The sequence below is a fragment of the Melanerpes formicivorus genome, unplaced genomic scaffold, assembly GCF_026170545.1.
Source record: "Melanerpes formicivorus ecotype bairdi unplaced genomic scaffold, bMelFor1.0.p_v2 SCAF_29, whole genome shotgun sequence".
Taxonomy (NCBI): Eukaryota; Metazoa; Chordata; class Aves; order Piciformes; family Picidae; genus Melanerpes; species Melanerpes formicivorus.
This window is the reverse complement of record NW_027142381.1, coordinates 209403-223355: the sequence shown is the minus strand read 5'-3', so window position 1 is coordinate 223355 and position 13953 is coordinate 209403. Positions and strand designations below refer to the sequence as shown.

At 50.8% G+C, this 13953-nt stretch overlaps 1 protein-coding gene across 2 annotated transcripts in view; it reads right to left on the bottom strand.

Moving 5' to 3' along the window:
• Nucleotides 1-13953, bottom strand: part of CALN1 (calneuron 1) — a 188536-nt gene that overhangs the window by 173639 nt on the left and 944 nt on the right. Inside the window, exon 1 of one of the 2 annotated variants that reach the window (XM_068154429.1) lies at nt 13049-13263. The exons of the other annotated variant lie outside the window; for it this stretch is intronic. The gene's annotated coding sequence lies outside the window, so the exon portion shown is untranslated. Of the gene's footprint in view, nt 1-13048; nt 13264-13953 lie in introns of those variants that run through there. 2 annotated transcript variants of the gene reach the window in all.

Below are 13953 nucleotides of genomic sequence, written 5' to 3'. Positions count from 1 at the left end.
CTTTTATTTAATTTCTTTTCTGCAAAAAAAAACCACCCCAACTTGGCACCTCCAATGCAATCTGAGCCCAAGCTACCAGAGGAATGTCTGAAGGGCCCAAAGAGTCTCATTTTGGCACTGGGACAAGCTGTGAGGGTGCAGAGAAGGAGAGCGCGTCAAGAGATCAGCCACGAGGTGTGAGGGTTTAAGCTGCTGCAATAAAATGCAGGAGCCTTGTTTAATCAGCCTCAACTCAGAAGAGACACAGGAATGAAAGCCTGCTCAGGCAGATGGCTTTTGCTGTAGCTACAGAAATCAATTCTGCTAGGTCTTGGAAGGGCCCCTTGGGATTGAGAAGAATAAGGTCTGGTGCATAAGGATCCTTAAAAGAAAGCCTGAAGAGAGATCCCCCCAGGGAGGAAAAATCTTTGAGGATGTTTGTGTTTCCTGACTATTGATACCAAGAAAGCCAAACCCCCCCAAACCACATGGGAAGGCACATTTGGGCTATATATAAACACATCTATTGGCAGGAAGAAGAGAAAGAGAAGAGCCTCCCTGCTCCCAGGGCACGGCTGCAGCCTGCACAGAGCGGTAAACACACTGGGCCGGTCTTGGAAGCCAAATCTCCTCAGACTGTAATGCAAAGTCATCAGGCTGTGAGTGCAAAAGTGAGCCCTTAAGCATCCTCTGAAGGGGTTCTTCTCTCATTCTGAGAACAAGAGTGCCTCCAATTTCTGAAAGCAGGGCTGCTTAGCACAAGCAGGGAACGGTAGGGGTTGGAAGGGACCTCTAGAGATCATCGAGTCCAACCCACACCCCTGGCAAAGCAGAAGCTCAACCCAGCATCTCCACAGATGATATCTTCAGCAAATTAATCTATCCAAGATTGATTGCCTACCTTTTACAAGGATGTATAGACTGCAAACATGAGACTCAAACCCACAGTGCATACACACCACACCCTCCCAGTAAGATTCACAATGCATTTGCTGGTGGTGAGGGACAAACTAAAACTGGCTCCTGGAGATCACTTTCAGCTCTAACTCTCCACACCCATCTGTCCTCACCCTCATCACACCACACATGGCATTGATGCTCTGTGATCATTTCGTGGCATAAACCTGAGGAAATATTCCCCTGTTTCAGACAATGACCAAGAAAATGGAGGTCTCCTTGCTGGTAGATACTGGGTTAAGATCCAAGCAATCAAGTTCCCCGTGGTGATCAATGGCTCAAAGTACTTCAGAAACCTTAGGCCATTCCCTCCCCCCTCCCCCAGCATTTAAGGATGAAATAGGCTGGGGTTGGAGTGGCTGAGAGCTGTCAAACAGAAAGGGACCTGGGGGTGCTTAGTGTCAGCTGCCTAAACATGAGCCAGCAGTGTGCCCAGGTGGCCAAGAAGGCCAATGGCATCCTGGCCTGCATCAGGAAGAGTGTGGCCAGCAGGAGCAGGGAAGTCCTTGTGCCCTGAGCACAGCCCTGTGAGGAGAGGCTGAGGGAGCTGGGGTTGCTTAGCCTGGAGAAGAGGAGGCTCAGGGGAGACCTTCTTGCTCTCTCCAACTCCCTGAAGGGAGGTTGTAGCCAGGTGGGGGTTGGTCTCTTCTCCCAGGCAAGCAGCACCAGAACAAGAGGACACAGTCTCAAGCTGTGCCAGGGGAGATTTAGACTCGAGGTGAGGAGAAAGCTCTTCACTGAGAGAGTCATTCACCATTGGAATGTGCTGCCCAGGGGGGTGGTGGAGTCACCATCCCTGGAGGTGTTCAAGAGGGGCTTGGATGTGGCACTTGGTGCCATGGTTTAGTCATGAGGTCTCTGGTGACAGGTTAGACTTGATGATCTTCGAGCTCTCTTCCAACCTTGGTGATTCTGTGATTCTGTGAACTGGGAAAAAACCAACCCTCTGAAATGCAGCAAACAAGGGGTGAGTGACAAGCCTAACAGATGTAGTGCCACAGAGGAGCTGCGTGAGCAACAGACTTCCCGGCTTGAGGACTACAAAGTGACAGGAGCTTCAGATGGTTTGGGGCTGGCATTTTCCCCACCTTCTCCAGAACATTTGAAATGAAAGAAGAGAAGAGAAGAGAAGAGGAAGGTCACTTCAAAAGGTATCACACTGCTAAACAACTGCTGCTTCACGGCTGCCTTTGAATCCTGCATGGCCGAAAGGAAGAGCTGCAGATGCCAGGTCAGGCAGAAAAAAACACCACCCCACAAATCCACATTCCCTTCTGCAAGCTGAATGTGTCAGAACACAGTGGGACAGTTCTGAACCATGGCTGGGGTTTGTTAATTTTTAACTCTGGCCTAGGCTGATCCTCAGCTTAAAGTGCCAGGAGGAGAGGGCTGCAATCCTCTGAGAGCTCTGTACAGAATCCCAGAGACATTCAACTTGGAAAAGAGCCTCGGGATCACCAAGTCCAACCCAGAACCCTGCTCTGGGAGGTTCACCTCTGAACCATATCCTCAAGAACCTCACCCAAACAACCTTTAAACACATCCAGAGCTGGTACCACCAAGGCAAGCACATCACACACTAAAGGGCTAAAGACCTCTTCCCATTCCCAAACAGGCTTAAAGCTCCAGAAGTGAAGACCTATCATAATCAACTCACCAGCATTCCATCCATTCACCTCAAATAGACTAGACTAGAATGGAATAGACTAGACTAGGATGGAATAGAATAGAATAGAATAGAATAGAATAGAATAGAATAGAATAGAATAGAATAGAATAGAATAGAATAGAATAGAATAGAATAGAATAGAATAGAATAGAATAGACCAGACCAGGTTGGAAGAGACCTTCAAGATCATTGTGTCCAACCTATCATCCAACACCACCTAATCAACTAACCCATGGCACCAAGCACCCTATCAAGTCTCCTCCTGAACACCTCCAGTGATGGTGACTCCACCACCTCCTCAGGCAGCCCTTCTCCTCTTGGCCCTCAGGCTTTAGCAGCCAGTAATCCCATGGTTTTTCCCTGCCCTCCCTCCCCCACTTTCCGCCACCAGAACCACTTTTTGTCACTGTTGCTTCCAGCCTCTGGCTGCAGGAGAGGAATTTCACCAGGGTTAGTCAAAATTTCCATCTTCACATAAAGCAGATGGCTTCGAAAGCTTCTGAGCTGATATTAAGGAGTAAAAGAAAAAGCAACACAACAAAACCAACCAACCAACCAACCAACCATAACCCAAACCCCACAGAACAAAAAAATCTCTGACCCTTTCTGACCTCCCTGCTCTAATAATGCACCTGGAAACAATAACAATTTAAGTTTGGAAAGGGAGCTTCTACCCAGTGTGAATGCACCAGACTCCTGTTCACAGATTGCATTGGGTTGGAAGGGACCTTCAAAGGTCACCTTGTCCAGATCCCACCCCCTGCAGCCAGCAGGGTCACCTCCAACTAGATCAGGCTGCCCAGGGCCCACATCAAGTCTGATCCTGAGTATCTCCAGGGCCAGATCCTCAACCACAGCCCTGGGCAACCTGTTCCAACATTTTTACCACCTTCATCGTGAAGAACCTCCTCCAACTGTCAACTTATTTCTCCCCTGCTCCAGTGTCAAACTCTTGCCCCTTGTCCTATCACTACAAGTCCTTCTCAACAGAACCAACAGCATGGGGCTGCCAAGAAGTGTCTGAGGACAAGGTAGGAGTTTATGAGAGGAAAAAAAACCTCAGGCTGTTCAAAAGCTCTAAAATCTCAAGGCTCAGGGCTCCTGTGGTGGGAAGCTGAAGGCTATAAACATGCAAATTGGAAATTAAAGAAGAGTTTTTAACAGCAAAGGTTATTAAGTGTTGGAACAAACTACCAGAACAAGTGACACATTGCTGCCTCCCAGACAAGAGCAGATGCCTTGCTGCAAGACACGCTTTAGCCAAGTGTGAGCTGCTGAGCTTAGTGCTGGAGCTAATGAGGTGAAATCCAATGGTTTGTGATGTTTTCTTATCCAGATTAGAGGCTGTGACACTCCTCCCGGGCTGTAAAACCCAGGAGTCTGTGAACACACCCTGCAGGGCTGAGCAGCATCAGTGCTGAGATGAGAACGTGTGGAGCTGTTCTCATCTCAGCCCTGCCAGATCCCTCAGCACTGCTCTGGGCACCTTCCACCTCACCCCTGTTTCATTTTGCCCCTTCCAAAACTGTCCAGCTACCACTACCAAGGGGAGAAATTACCATCCTGTGCCTACCCCAGGGACTTCCTGCACCCCACATAGGAATCAGCTACAGGCTGGGGTTGGAGTGGCTGGAAGGCTGCCAAACAGAAAGGGACCTGGGAGTGCTGATTGATAGCTGCCTAAACATGAGCCAGCAGTGTGCCCAGGTGGCCAAGAAGGCCAATGGCATCCTGGCCTGCATCAGGAACAGTGTGGCCAGCAGGAGCAGGGAAGTCATTCTGCCCCTGTACTCAGCACTGGTTAGGCCACACCTTGAGTCCTGTGTCCAGTTCTGGGACCCTCAGTTTGAGGACATTTAGACACTTGAAGATGTCCAGAGAAGGGCAACAAGACTGGGGAAGGGTCTGGAGCACAGCCCTGTGAGGAGAGGCTGAGGGAGCTGGGGTTGCTTAGCCTGCAGAAGAGGAGGCTCAGGGGAGACCTTCTTGCTCTCCCCAACTCCCTGAAGGGAGGTTGTAGCCAGGAGGGAGTTGGTCTCTGCTCTCAAGCAACCAGCACCAGAACAAGAGGACACAGTCTCAGGCTGTGCCAGGGGAATTTTAGGCTGGAGGTGAGGAGAAAGTTCTTCACTGAGAGTTGTTGGCCATTGGGATGTGCTGCCCAGGGAGGTGGTGGAGTCCCCATCCCTGGAGGTGTTCAAGAGGGGACTGGATGTGGCACTTGGTGCCATAGTTTAGTAATCATGAGGTGTTGGGTGACAGGTTGGACTTGATGATCTCTGAGGTCTCTTCCAACCTTGGTGATTCTGTATGGGAAACGTCAGCACCGAGGACATTCAGCTGAGCACACATCGCAGGTCAGTGATGCACGAGAGGCTCTGTACCATCACCACACCACACCTGCTCACACCATCACAACAATCCCCTGGACAGCCCTGACTGTTCAAATAAAAACTTAGCAGGTTTCTCTCTCTATTTTTTTCCCCCTGCAATACTTAGCTCATTTTTCTTTCCAAGTGGAAGGGCACAGGGAGATAAAGCAGAACTAACCGACGGCGCAGGGTGACGAGGTCCTTGTTGGCAGTAAGTGGAGAAAAAATATCACAGAGCTTTCAGCTGAGGTGAAGAGAATGTCAGAGCAGGGAGGAAATGTCACTTGTGCATCCTTACCCTTTGGCAATGCACTTCTAACAAACATGGAATAGCAGAATGGTTTAGGTTGGAAGGGACCTTCACAATCACGTCGTTCCAACCCTGCTGCCGTGGGCAGAGACACTTCCCAGCAGCCCAGGTTGCTCAAAGCCTCAACCAGAGTGGTCTTAAACACTTCCAGGGATGAGTTACCCACAGCTTCTCAGGGCAACACATTCCAGTGTCTCAGCACCCTCAGAGAAAAGAGCTTCTCCCTAATGTCCAATCTAAATCTACCCTACTCTAGTTTCCGACTATTGCCACCTCTCCTATCCCCACAGGCCCTTATAAAGGTCCCTCCCCAGCTCTCCTGCAGCCCCCTGCAGGTATCAGAAGGCTGCTCTAAGGTCTCCCCACAGCCTTATCTTCTCCAGACCAAACAGCCCCAATCCTCTCAGCCTGTCCTCACAGCGAAGGTGCTCCAGCCCTCTGATCATCCTTGTAGCCCTTCTCCAGACATGTTCCCCTGCTCTGGTTAACTGCCTGCTCCTTCACTCACAACTGCCAAGGGTTGGCTTATGAAGGACAGTTTTCTGAGCATGCTTCTGTTCATAGAATCAGTCAAGGCTGGAAGGGACCACAAGGATCAGCCAGTTCCAACCCCCCTGCCATGGGCAGGGACACCCCACACTAGATCAGGCTGGACAGAGCCTCATCCAGCCTGGGCTTAAACACCTCCAGGGATGGGGCCTCAACCACCTCCCTGCACAACCCATTCCAGGGCTTCACCACTCTCCTGGGGAAGAACTTCCTCCTCACCTCCAGCCTGAATCTCCCCACCTCCAGCTTCATTCCATTCCCCCTAGTCCTATCACTACCTGAGATCCTGAGCAGTCCCTCCCCAGCCTTCTTGTAGGCCCCCTTCAGATCCTGGAAGGCCACAATGAGGTCACCTTGGAGCTTTCTCTTCTCCAGACAACAGCCCCAACTCCTTCAGTCTGTCCTCACAGGAGAGCAGCTCCAGCCCTCTGCTCATCCTCCTGGCCCTTCTCTGGACACCTTCCAGCACCTCCACATCCCTCTTGGAATAGGGGCTCCAGAACTGGAGGCAGTACTCCTGGTGGGGTCTCACCAGAGCTGAGCAGAGGGGGAGAATCACCTCCCTTGCCTGCTGGCCACACTTCTCCTGCTGCAGCCCAGGATCTGATTGGCTTTCTGGGCTGCAAGTGCACCTTGAGAGCTCATGTTGAGCTTTTTGTCCACCAGCACCCCCAAGTCTCTCTCCTCAGGGCTGTCATTGCCCAGCCTGGATTTGTGCCTGGGATTGCCTCGACCCAGCTGCAGGACCCTGCCCTTGGTCTTGTTGAACCTCATGAGTTTGGCTTGTGCCCACCTCTCCAGCCTGTCCAGGTCCCTCTGGATGGCCTCCCTTCCCTCCAGCTGTCTGCTGCACCACACAGCTTGGTGTCATCAGCAAACTCGCTGAGGGTGCACTCCATTTAACTCATTTAACTCACGTCCTGTTGCCTTCACTCCACAGGCATAAATCAGACACGAAGACACCGCTAGCAGCCATTCCTGGCACCCCCCAGCACGCTGAGCACATCCTCATTGAAGGAAACAATATACAATGGATTATTCACCACAGACCCAGTGCGTCACAGATGAGTAATTACCAACACGAAACCTATCAATAATGACTTCCCCCCCCCAAGCAGATTTCACAAAGCAATCCACCACAAATAGCCCATTCTGTGTTATTAAGGAAATGCCAAAACATTCAAGGGCTGGGGGTTGGTTGTTTGTTTGCTTGTTTGATCATTAGCAGGACAATTAATTCCCCCCAATAAACGCGGCTCGTGCCAGGCCTCGTCTTGAAGGGAGGCTTTTGGACATCTGCTGAGGGTTAGTTTGGAAAAGCAGCAGCTGATGGCTTCCACAGAGCCATCAACATATCCTAATGAGCCAGAAGGTAATTACACCTTGAGTCCTGTGTCCAGGTCTGGGCACATCAGTTTAGGAAAGATGTTGAGATGCTGGAAGGTGTCCAGAGAAGGACAATGAGGCTGGGGAGGGGTTTGGAGCACAGCCCTGTGAGGAGAGGCTGAGGGAGCTGGGGTTGCTTAGCCTGCAGAAGAGGAGGCTCAGGGGAGACCTTCTTGCTCTCTCCAACTCCCTGCAGGGAGGTTGTAGCCAGGTGGGGGTTGGTCTCTTCTCCCAGGCACCCAGCACAATAAGAGGACACAGTCTCAAGCTGTGCCAGGGGAGGTTTAGGCTGGAGGTGAGGAAGAAATTCTTCCCAGCAAGAGAGATTGGCCATTGGGATGTGCTGCCCAGGGTGGTGGTGGAGTCCACATCCCTGGAGGTGTTTAGGAAGAGCCTGGATGAGGCACTTGGTGCCATGGTTTAGTTGATCAGATGGTGTTGGGTGATAGGTTGGACTTGATGGTCTCAAAGGTCTTTTCCAACCTGGTTAATTCTATCCTATCCTATCCTATCCTATCCTATCCTATCCTATCCTATCCTATCCTATCCTATCCTATCCTATCCTATCCTATCCCATCCTATCCTATCCCATCCTATCCCTATCCTAAAGAGGTGAGGGTAACCATAGCACTGTAGTCATTTTCAGAGGAATTGAGGTGTCTCACAGTGTGAGATTCAAACCAGGCTATGCTCCAAGCATTTCCCCACTGCAGACATTCAGGGCCCTTGGTTTCCTCTTCATGCACACACTACAAGATGGGTGCAGATTTAGGAAAGGACCCTTTAAAAAACAACAACAACAACAACAACAACAACAACAACAACCACCAAGTCTCTTGCTGGGTGAAGGTTAACTGACCCAAATAGAGACCTGCTTCAATAACAAGTTTCCAGAGTCACCAGGCTGGTTATTTACTCTTAAGCTAGGAGCAAGCTATGGTGAGAAAAGGTTCAGAGATTGTTGTGCTCTTGGAACCACTTCATATAGAAAACAGGAAGTATCAGCTGCCTTTGGGTGCTCAGGATGTGTAGCACAACTGCAGAAGGTGGCCAAGGCATCCATGGAACAGGGCATTGTCCACCTCAAGCAGCTGCTTAACACCAACCACTACACCAGGTGGCTGCTGATGTATATACAGATTGCATCAGGTTAGAAGAGACCCTCAAAGGTCACCCTCTCCAACCCCCCTGCAGTCAGCAAGGACACCTCCAACTAGATCAGGCTAAACCTCCAGCAAGATCAAACCTGCAGTGACCTCTCTATAAGCACAGGAATGGCCCCTCTCAAGGGGGAAGCTCTGATGCTGCCAAGTCAGTGGTGCCCAGTGACAGGACAAGGACCGGTGGGCACATAAGGCAAAAGCTCTTCACCTTGAAGGTGGCAGAGCACTGGAACGAGCTGCCCTGTGAAGTTGTGGTCTCCATCTTGGGAGGTATTCAAAACCCACCTTGGACATGTTCCTGTGTGAACCTGTGTTAGCAGGGGGTTGGATTAATATGATCTTCAGAGGACCTAACGTTCTGTGTGTTGATTCTGTGATTCTGTGCCGAAGCACTGCCTGGACTCAGCAGCATCCGAGCATGTGCTGAAGCACCTCATCATCCAAGATCTTATTTCACAAGGAATCAGATCCTGTCAGGGAGAGCTGAGCTGCCTTGAGAAAGTCTGTGCTTCTTCCTTTGCAAGCTACTGGGCTTTGGAAGATTATAGCAAAGCTGTTCCAAGAAACCAAACTGATCCTTTCTTGCTGGAGCACAGCATTTAGCTCTTTGGGGTGGCACAAATTACAGCATCCTTATTTTTGCTTCACTCTTGAGTCGAAGGAAATGCAGAACAGAAATGTGATGCTGGCTGTAGTTTAAACCCACCAGCACTCTGTAAACAAGCTAGACCCAGAGAGGTTTGCATGTTTCTTCTTGAAACATAAGGAGAACCAGCGAGGCTGAATAATTGAAAACAGTTCTGGGGACTTTGTTTGCTTGTTTTTTTCCCCGGGATTTGCTCTTGGGCTGGCTGCTCCCAACCTTAATACCTGGCAGAGACGATCAACTCTTTGGGATCTCATTTGCATAGCACTTGATGTGCTGACAGCTCTCCCTGGGGAAACTATAGCCCTGGCAGAGGTCAGCGAAGTGCAGAAGAAAAGAGGGGAGCAAAGGCATTGTTCTTCTAGTGCCCTTTCTAAAAGGGGTCACAGCAGAGTGTCTAAGATCAAGGATGAATACATAAATACAGCTCAAACACCACATTACTGTGACATCCTTGGTAGCCTCTAGATAAGTCCTCAAACCCTTTGAGAAGCCTGCCAACGAGCAGCACAAACGTCTCTGGTTCTTCAAAGGTGTGGCCGTGGGGCACATTTCCCTCGGGGAGCCACAGCAGTCAGGGGTGGCAATGGCAAAACTCCAGCTCCCTTCGCTGGGACAGGTTGCCAGCATCAGGAGTGCTCACCTAAGCCAAGGGGCTGTTTACTTAGCTGTTTGTCTAAGGCTTTGCAGGATTGAGTAACCCTCGAAAATGGCCATGGTCCCTGTGCAAACAGCTACGGTCCTGCAAACAGGGAGGAATGAAGAGGACCTCGTTAAAGTGGATCAATCCTGGTGCAGGCACAACTGCAATGAACTTCAGTGAGGCTCTGCCCTACTGACCTTTTTGGAGAGTCAGGCCCTGGGCAGCAAGCAGGTGCAAACACCAAGAGAATTTGGCTTAGGAAGGAACTGAGCCAAACTGGAACTGGCCTTCCAGTATCTGAGGGGGGCCTACAGGAAGGCTGGGGAAGGACTTCTCAGGATCTCAGGTAGTGATAGGACTAGGGGGAATGGAATGAAGCTGGAGGTGGGGAGATTCAGGCTGGATGTGAGGAGGAGGTTCTTCACCATGAGAGTGGTGAGACCCTGGAATGGGTTGTCCAGGGAGGTGGTCGAGGCCCCGTCCCTGGAGGTGTTTAAGGCCAGGCCGGATGAGGCTCTGTCCAGCCTGATCTAGTGTGGGGTGTCCCTGCCCATGGCAGGGGGGTTGGAACTAGCTGATCCTTGTGGTCCCTTCCAACCCTGAATGATACTATGATACTATGAACTGGTGCAGGATATCGGTGGTGGCCATTCCCTTGCTGCCTGAACAAGCTTCCAGCTCCTCAGCCTTGCTCCTGTTACTGTTCAACATGCCAGCACCGAGGATCAAAAGATCCCAAGGAAACTATTTGCCCACAAACACACTCTCCATGCACATGTGCCCACCTTGCTGTCACCTGTGTCACCCTCAGCAAGCTTCCTGCAGGACTTCAAGTGACCACAGGGAAAGCCACTATCTGCTTCTGCCCTGTTTTGAAGGCAAAGCAGCCAGGTTTTGCCCCTTGCTGCTTGTGTCAATACCCAAGCCCCTCCTGCAGGTACCACAGGGAAGAACTTCAATAAACACACACAAAGATGACGGAAATAACAGAGGGGACAGCTCAGAGCGCCCCAACCCAGCACCTCCACCAAGCTCTCCCCAGCACTGCTGGCCACCAGCTCACTGCTGGGTGTTCAGGGACAAATACAGCAGCTGCCATGCCTCAGCACCCCACTTTTCAAGGCCTGAGCACCGGCAGGTCCCCGTGGAAGCTGCTGAGATGCCAGCACAGCGGGGTAGGGCTGCGGGCAGCAAACGGCGCGGCTGCAAAACCTCCATCTGGGTTAGACGCTTTGGGAAGGTATGAAAAGGGGAGGTGTATGCTGCCTGGAAGCTCCAGCTAGGAGCAGACCCGAGGACAGCGTGCAGTGCAGATGTTTCAGGTTTGCTTTTATCATGCTGTAAAAATGTACATCCAATTATGCCCAGTAAGCCTCCACCAGCAGATCTGAAGTTGGAGGAATGAGAGAGCAGTTTTAGAACCACCCACTGAATTTCTATACATTTTCCACGTCCTGCCCAAAGACTTCAGGTTCAACAGACTAAATTTGCACCGGGGCTCCAATTACCACTGCTTCATGGCTTTCTCCTGAGGAACATTTCTGCATTCTAGTGCTTTTTATCAAAGTAGACTGCATCTAATTAAAAGCAGACCTAACCCCCACTCTGTTTCTCTTGCCCTCTGCTCACGATGGCCCAAGTGCCGTTGCATAATAGCCAGGATTTGCTTTAGTTTCCTGCTCAACACTTTTAACACTAACCACAGTCCCAGGTTAAAAAGGCAATTAAATCCTCCCTGGTCCTGCACAGCTCCTCCAGGCTCCCTTCTCGCAGTTAAGAGCCAAGCTGACAGAGATATCTTCAGCAGGGTATAAAACTGTACAAAACTGACTTGCTATTGTTTACAGGACTCATGAAAGAAAAAGAGAGAGAGAATCATTTCAGCTTACCTTAGCTAAGCCACCCAGCTAAAATGAACGCTCTCAGACCCATCTGACACTCCCGACGCATCCTGACAGGGCTCTGCCTGCTTCGGTTTACATCTCCTGATAGATTGCCTGCCATCTTTCATGCCAAATCAATAAAGTTCTATGTGCAGAGATGGACTGAAATGATGCTTGCTGGTATTTCCTTAACACCAAGTAGTTTCCTCAGTGGGCATTTTGCTCAGTCTGTGATAACTCCGGGAGATAAAGCCACGCACGGCGCTATCGGCTCGCTGCCGGCCAAGCCCTGATTTCTGCTCTGAAATGAGGTCTTGTCAAGGGAAAAAAAAAATACATAAATAAAACCAAACCCAACAAAATGAAACGAGAAGGCTTGCATTGCAATTGTTAACTTACAGGCAGAGGTTTTCTGGAGGCTGTGTGAGAGGCACGGGACCAGCCATTTAAAACGTACCGAGCCTGGGCTGAGATTGGGGCCGGGGAAGGAAAGCCCCCGGGCCAAGTGGCCACCCGAAGGCTGTTTGTGCCTCTCCATCTAGGGTGACACAGGTAGCCATATGTCATGATGTGGTGGGAACAAGCTGCATCAGCATAACACTCGAGCAGGTTATGACTGGACAAAAACTGCATGATAATGAAAGTCAGAGAGAGTGTGAGTCTTGGAGGGAGGAGGTACGACCCTGGCTCCCCATGCAGCTCAGCCAGGAAAGGATGAAGATTTTGGTTCAATTAGCATTTGTGCAAAGTATTTCTCTTTAAGTGAAATACTGGGATGTTGTGGGGTTTGGTTGGGTTGGTTTTTTTTTCCCCTTTGGCAAGACAAGTTCTGCCCTGGCGTTCAGTAGCAGAGAGCTGCTTGCAAAGTGCTTTTGGTCGCCGATGAAACAAATCAGCTTGCAGGATCAAGCCCCGGCCCGACCCTGCCCCACCGAAAAGTTCAAGGAAGGTGCTGCAGGAAGCAGATGGAATCTACAAGCTCCCAAAGAGCACAGGAGGAGAAGTCAGCTCCTGCAGGACCGAGCCCTCCCCCACAGCAGACCCCTGCGATCCTTACACTACCTGGAAGTTTCACCTGGTGCAGGGTTTGGCACGGGTCCACCAAACCTCTCCATCCCTCACCACCCGACCGGGATTCTGCCCGGAGATACGGAAACTGCCTCGCTGGAGCCAGAGCGGAGGATTTATCTATCTACAGGTGCAGTGCAGAGAGGCTTTATCTACAGGTACGGTGCATACTCTGAGCAAACAGTTAAGCATCCAACAAAGACTCCCGAAACTGAAAGGATGAAGCTTCCCCTACCAGACCCCTTCCCAGGCAATCAACAGCCGGGCAGCCGCTCATGCATGCTGGTGGGGAAAGGAGTCGTGCAAAGACCTTCCCCCTCCCCAGAAGAAGCCAGCTGGAATATTCCTTGTTAAAATAGAACATTAACATAAAATAAGAATAAATAAATATATATATATATATATGGCATTGGGAGCTCTTACCTGGTAAAATTTGCTTTCCCAGCTACCAGCACACCTACAGCACCAGGCTCTCATGGGGCATCGTGCGAGGGTGCAACGGCAGATTGGTGCAGGTCATGGAAGTTTACAGCCAGAAGCGAAAAAAAAAACAACCCCAAAACCGAAAAAAAGAACCAAACCACCGACCCAAACCAAACCCCCCAAATCCCCCAAAAGCCACAACATGACCCAAATGAGATCCCTGCAACGGTTGTCTCGTTACAAACAAGATGAGATGAAGGAGGGGTTTTTTTACTTGCTCTGAGGCATCATATGGAGCTTAATCACAGGCAGTTACGTATATGGTTCTTTTGGCCTTCAATCAAGTGTGTCATTTCGGTGGCAGCTGCCTACGTGATGCAAGCAACCTGGGTGATCCAGTCCGCTGGCAATCACAGCCTGGTGCAGCTATTTTACAGCTGAACAATGGGGACCTTCGATTTCCCAGGCAATGAGGAGCTCCTCTTGTAGTCCAGCAAGCACATCGGGGGAGACAGGATCACACACACACACCTCCTCTCTCCAGCGGAGTTCCAGGCAGCCACAGCCCGGCCAGACCTCAGCGAGTCGCTCCCGCAGCTGATCTCATCCCGCTATTATTTCCCAGCGGAGCCCATCTGTATCCCGACGACTTCCAACACGCTCCAGAAGGCACCGAGAGCCAAGGGAAGCTCGCAAGGCGCCCGGTGAAGGAGCGCGGCACGGCGCGGCGTGCGCTAAGGGGGATGCAGCTTGCTAGATGGGAAACAGGGAAAACTTGGTGGGTGGAAAAGGTCTGAGCTGCTGGTGAGTAACAGGAGGAGCAGCTCCCAGTCAGGACACCAGCAAGGCAGGGCAGCTCAGCCTTCCTTAGCGCATCCCTTCTGCTAGTTCCGTGGGTAAAGCAG